Genomic DNA, 6,284 nt, shown 5'->3' with positions numbered 1-6,284 from the left:
CCACGCACTCCTCAGACTCCTGACCGGCTTGAGGTCTCATAGCCATGTCTGCTACCTGCTCCCACTTCCCTTGCAAGCAGAAGAGGGAGGTAGAGGGAACCCAGGCCTGGGGTCAGTACACCTGGGAGTGTCTCCTACCTCTGACACTGGGGCATCTTAGGCAAATTGCTTCCTCTGCTCTGAGGCTGTTTCCCATCTCACATGGAAGATTGGGCTAAAATCTCGTTTCCAGTTGTTTCATGGTTTCAGGGAAGTGTGTTAGGGCTATTCCAGCCTCTCTTCACCCAGTGCAGTGCTGTTTTTTATATCACTTTCTTATGTTGGGGTTCTATGGGAGAGGCCTTTCAAAGCTAGTGGGTGCGATGGTCTGCTGCCCCCCAGCTCTGTTCACAGCACAGTCTCAGGCAGCTAGTCTCAAGCCCCAGTAAGTGAGCCTGATTTTGGCTGCAAACCCAGATCTTCCAAGCATCTGGGAGCTTCCTCTCTACTTGCTAACGAAACTTAGGAACCTGTAAACAATTCTGCTTCCTGCTTCTGGAAGCAGCTGGTACTGAGGTCATCCCTGGAGCCCCAGGGCCCTCCCCAAGACAGAGGGGAAAGGGAAGGGGGACTCACAGAGCCTGGCAGCTGTCCTTCCATTCCTTAAAAAGACAGGAAGGACAGAAAGCAAACGTCAGGGACTATAGCTGGCCCAGGGAAAGGGGGCCACCTCATGAGCAGAGAGAGGGAAATAAGTGGCAGGGCCACCTGGGGAGCCCTTAGAACCCACCCCTCCTGGGGACAGGGCCATCAGCCGGAGGCTACAGGAAGCTCCTCGCTTTCCACATGTGGGCTTCTCTCATCCAGAGTGACCACCTTGAGTCAAGGCTGCTGGGTGCCAGGTACTGGGGCTAGGGACGAGGTCCCCGTCCTCGCGGAGCTCCTGCTCTCGAGGGCACATAGAAACAGATGGGCCAGAAGTCCATGGGTCTGTGGCGACAGTAGCAGGGGATTGTTTTGTGGCGGTCCTGCCCTTAATCCTGCCACCTTCTGCTTCCCTGGGAGTGTGGTGGGTGCTCCCTAGAACTTTGCCTTCCCAGGGTACTCAGGTCGATAGAGAAGTCTTCCGTGCTTTGAGTGGAAATGCTGGTCACGCCTCCTGAACTCTGGTCCAGTCTGGGAGGGAGCAGCTCCAGCAGAAGTGAGTTAAAGACATTGACACAGCTCCAGATCTGGCTGACAAGCCTACCGGCAGAACCATGCTGCTGAGATGCTCTGGGTCGCTTCCGATCAGCTACTAAAGTTTCCCCCTGTGAAGAGCAGCTGCCCGGACAAGGCAGGGGGAGCTGCAACCACCTAGTTTAGGGTGATTGTTGCTGGCTGATGGCCTGAGGGATAACTTTGGACTGCCCCACAGGTGGGGCAAGAGCAGGACCAAGAGCGAAGCATGATGACAGGAAACCTGCCCTCTGTCCCCAGACCCCACCCCACCTCGGTGTAGCAGCTGCTGCCCCCACTGTCCCTTCTTCCTTCCTGTCTCTCCGTTGGCCCACGAATCCCTTCCACACAAAGCTGGCGGTAGATTCTGAAACCCGGAGGGCATAGGCACTTGCCTATCGGTCAGTTGTGCCTCTGGTGCAGGGAACCCTTGTCGTGGGTGGGGAAGGACCTCTCTCCTGATTCCCCAGGGATGGGATTGGATAAGTTGACCTTGCATAGTCCTCGGCTTTGCCTGCCAGGTGATTCCTCATAGAGCACTGCATCTGCTTTCAATTGTCTCCATAACCAATGACTGAAATGTGACGTGTATGTAAAATTCAAGAGAGTTGGGGGCCAAAGGAAAATGTCCAACAATAACGAAGAGGTGGAAAAAGTGCTGTAAAGGCGCAGATGCTGAGCTGCTCAAAAGCGGACGCAGCCGCAGCCCCTCTGATCTGGAGGAAGACACAGAAAGGAGAGCCCTGCGTGAGTGAGAAACAGTCCCGGTAAACTAACGACAAGCTCTCCCATCCACGAAGCCGATCCTCTTCCCAGTATCCCCCATTTTACAGATCGACAATTTGGAGCCCATGGAGGGCCGGGATGTGAGCCAGCTCACTTAGCCAGTTCAGTGGCGGGGCTTAGATGCAAACCCATGTCTTCAGACTGGCCACCCAGGGTCTTTGTGGGAACAGGAGGAGGTCTGAGGGAGGAAATGGCTCAAGAGAGTTCCAGCAAACATCCTCTAGCCCCTGACCCACTCTGCCCTGCCCTTCACTCTTGGAAGATGGGGCCAGCAGTCTGGCTGCTCTCAGCCACCCCTCCCGCCATGGCTCCTCACTTACTGGCCGTGTGGCCCTAGACAATGTGGCTTGCTGATCCCACCTGAAAACAATGGGGAAGGGGCCATGGAATGTGAGGCACTCAGCTCCTAGCAGAGTTCGAGCTTGAAGCTGGAGCTGTGGGATTTGCACACCGTCCTCAAGACCATCCTGCTTGTTCGTTTCAAAGGATGAACTGTCCACTGCTGGCAGAGCTGGTGGCCCTCGAGCTTGGGCCCCGGCTTCAGTTCTATCAGTGACCTATCTCTGCATCCTCCTGGGCCTTCGGCTACTCCCCTCACGAGGGTGACTCTCTTCAGCCCAGAAACATTGCCGCATCTTTCTCAGCTCTAGGATAGCAGTTCCATGAGGGCAGAGACCTTGTGGGCTTTGCTCACCTCTCTCTGTCGCCCCTGCACTTAGTGCACTGCCTGACTCGTGGTAGGAACTCATCAACTGTTGAACAAAAATGACCTGAATGGTAAACTAACAAACAAACATAAAAAATCCCAACTGTCCTCCCATGGTGTTTGGTCTCCCTCATGCCACTGTCCTCCCATGGGGTTTGGTCTCACTCATGCTAATGTCCTTTCTCAACTCCTGGAAAGTGTTGCCCCCACCACAGACTGTCTCCACTCTCGTACCTCCCAGATATTCCTCTCCTCATTCGAGTCTGGCTTACTACTCAACTGAAAGTGCCCCAGGCCAAGGTCACCAATGACCTCCTAGCATCTCGATCCAATGGACCCACCTCACTCATCTTACTTGATTTCCTGGATGCATTTCATATCATTGTCTCGTCTCTTCTGCTAGAAACCCTCTCCTCCCCCGCTTTCCAGGACTCTATACTCCAGTGGGTTCCCCCTGCCTGTCTGTCAACTCTCGTGGCCCATTGGGCCCATACCCAGACTTCATTTAGCATCTTTGTGGTAACACAAATGACTCTGCTATCTGCTGCTTCACCCTAGTCCTCCCTCTTTAGTCCCCCTCAGACACACTCCACACCACGTACTCAACATCCTCCCCGCAGCCTACTCTTCCTCCAGGGGAAGTGAACCTATTCTACCTTCGTGGGAAATGGTCCCACCATCTAACGCACTGTCTGAGCCCCCAAAGCTGAGAGTCATGTGGGACTCCTCCCAACCCCCTCCCAACCCAGTCAGTGACTATGCATGGTTCTGTTCCTTCTGTGATGGTTAATCTTTTGTGTCAACTTGACTGGACTACAGGGTGCCCCGATATTTAGCTAAACACGATTTCTGGATGTGTCTGTGATGGTGCTCTGGGTGATATCAACATCTGAATTGGTGAACTGAGTAATGCACATGGCCTTCCCCAATGTAACTGGGCATCGTACAATCCATTAAGGACTATGAATAGAACCAAAAGGCAGAAGAAGGGGAAATTTGCTTCCTCTGCCCCTCTCTCTGACTACTTCAGCTGGTACATTGATCTTCCCCTGCCTTTGAACTGGAACTCACACCACTGGCTTTCCTGGGACTCCAGCTAGCAGAGGGCATATTGTGGGACTTCCCAGCCTCCATAATTGCAATTGCCTGAGGCGATTCCTTACAATACATCAATCTCTTTCTATATCTATCTCTATATCTATATAGAGATAGATATCTATAGAGATATATATTTATATCTCTATATCTATCAATATATCTCACATGGGCTCTGTGTCTGGAGAACCCTCATACAGCCTCCTAAACATGTAATTCAGTGTTTGAAGAAACATCTTCTCCGTGGTTTACTTCTGTCCATCTCCTCTCTCACCAACCTAGCCAATCCCATCACCATCTCTCACCTGGATGACTGCCATAGCCTCCTACCTTATCTCTTGGATCGTGTTGAGCCCGCTCTCCATACAGCAGGCAGAGAGATTGTTGCCAATATAATAGGCGTGGTCATGGCCTCTTGCTCCCACTCTCATTAAAGACTACAATACTGAGTGTGGCTTGGGGAGCCCTACATGGACTGACTTCCCTCTACCTTTTGCAGTCTCATCTGGCACAAGTCTTTCCCCTTCTGCTACCCTGGCTTCTCCTGTTGCCTTAAAAACATGATGGCCTTGCTGGCCTCCAAGTCTCTTCACATGTTCTCCCTCTGCCTGGTTTAATTGTCTTCTATTCTTTTTGCCTGACTGATTCCTACTCATCCTTCAAGCTTTAGATTGGATATGGCTTCTTCAGGAAGGCTTTCTCTGGCAGCCCCCGCCTCCAACCTAGCAGAAAGTTCCACATGCTCTGTGGCTATGGCTTGTCTCATGCCTCCCCGACCAAGCTAAGCCCAGAGCTCCAAACAGGTAGGGCCCTTCCGGAGCCCCATGGCATGGGTGGAAGCAGGGACACCCCCAGGTTGGGGGACACAGTGCTCTGCCAGCACCCCTCCCTCTATGCCCGGCCAGCCCCAGGACTCTGGGATGCTGGCATCAACCAGCCCACCCACTGTGCTTCTGTGATTAAGTGTAGCCAGCCTGATATGAACGTTACCCAGCCTCTATAGCCTCTATTTTTATAGCACATGAAGCCCGGTGAAACTGAATCCATCACACAGTTTGAGCTCTTCAGAGAAATTGTTGAAAGCCACTGTTACTGGAGCTGCTAGGCTTGTGATTCATGAAAACAACATGTTTTGTCTATTAAAAAAATTTGAGAGGGCACAAATATTTTGTCTATGCTTCAGGCTTTGGGTTCTCCCATCACTCTCCACAGAGAGACCCTGGGAAAACCATTCTGAAGCCCACTTCGCCTCTCCCAACCCCACCTGCCCTGTGGGGGCCTTCAGCAGCTGTCCCAGGCCCATCCATCTGTGGCAAGTAAGAATCGAATGGCAAGGTGCCCCTGTCTTTGTCGGCATCTCAGAGAAGTCATGATGTCCACCCCCAAGCTTTTCCAGAGTGTGTATGATGTGCTCAGGGTTGGGAGAAGGGGCAACAAAGACTCCCCCTGCCATGAATAGAGTGGTATGGGCTGAACTGTGTCTCCCCTCCACAAGTTCATATGTTGAAATACTGACCTCCAGTACCTCAGAATGCGATTATATTGAGAGGCAGGGTCTTTAAAGAAGTTATTAAGGTTAATGAGGTCAATAGGGTGGTCCCTGATCCAATATGACTGGTATCCTTATAAGAAGAGGAGATTAAGATACAGACATGTACACAGGGAAGACCACATGAAAACACAGGGAGAAGACGGCCATCTACAAGCCAAGGAGAGAGGCCTCAGGAGAAACCAACCCTGCTGACACCTTGATCTCAGACTTCCAGCCTCTAGAAATGGGAAACAATACACTTCTGTCATTTAAGCCATCCAGTCTGCAAACTAACACAAGGAGCTTGGGTTATGACTGGAGAATAAATCAGTCAACACATTTTATTTAATTGAACACTGACTGTGAGGCAGGCACTGTGCTTAGTTCTGGGGAAGAAGTGGTGAGAAAAAAAAAGTTATACATGGTCTCTGCCCTTGTGGAATTAACAGTTGGGCAGGAAGCGGCGGGGGGTGTGCTGGGAGGATGAACAGTCAGCAAGAAAACAAAAGCAAAGTGATCTCCAAAGGAGACCAGCCATGCCATATGAGTGGCCTGTGCTGGGACAATCTGGACAGACTGGGGTTCACAGGATGAGGCCGGCAATTCTTCCCTGGGAGGCCTTGGTCGAATGGCATGCCTTTCGGGCCTTGCTTCCCTCAGATGTCACGGGTTTATTGGGAGGATCATCTCAGTTAATGCATCTACAGGGCCTGGCGTACACTAAGTGCTCAATAAATTCTGGCTTTGATCATTTCCAAGCACAGCTCGTGGCTCCTCTCCACTGCCCTTCAGTCCCTTCATTCTGTGAGATCTCAAGCCAGCTGCTGTAAGGGTGTGGCCATGGTACAGGATGGGGTCTGGGGGAAGGGTGAAAAGAGGGGTCCCACCTTCCCAAGACCTCATGTATTAGCTTCCCTTGCATGGACTAGGCTGGGACCCGAGGTGGCTGCCTAGAGTGCTAGTTTCTAA

Source organism: Phocoena sinus, chromosome X, assembly GCF_008692025.1.
Source record: "Phocoena sinus isolate mPhoSin1 chromosome X, mPhoSin1.pri, whole genome shotgun sequence".
NCBI lineage: Eukaryota > Metazoa > Chordata > Mammalia > Artiodactyla > Phocoenidae > Phocoena > Phocoena sinus.
The sequence above is the reverse complement of the archived record's forward strand: the minus strand, read 5'-3'. Positions refer to the sequence as shown.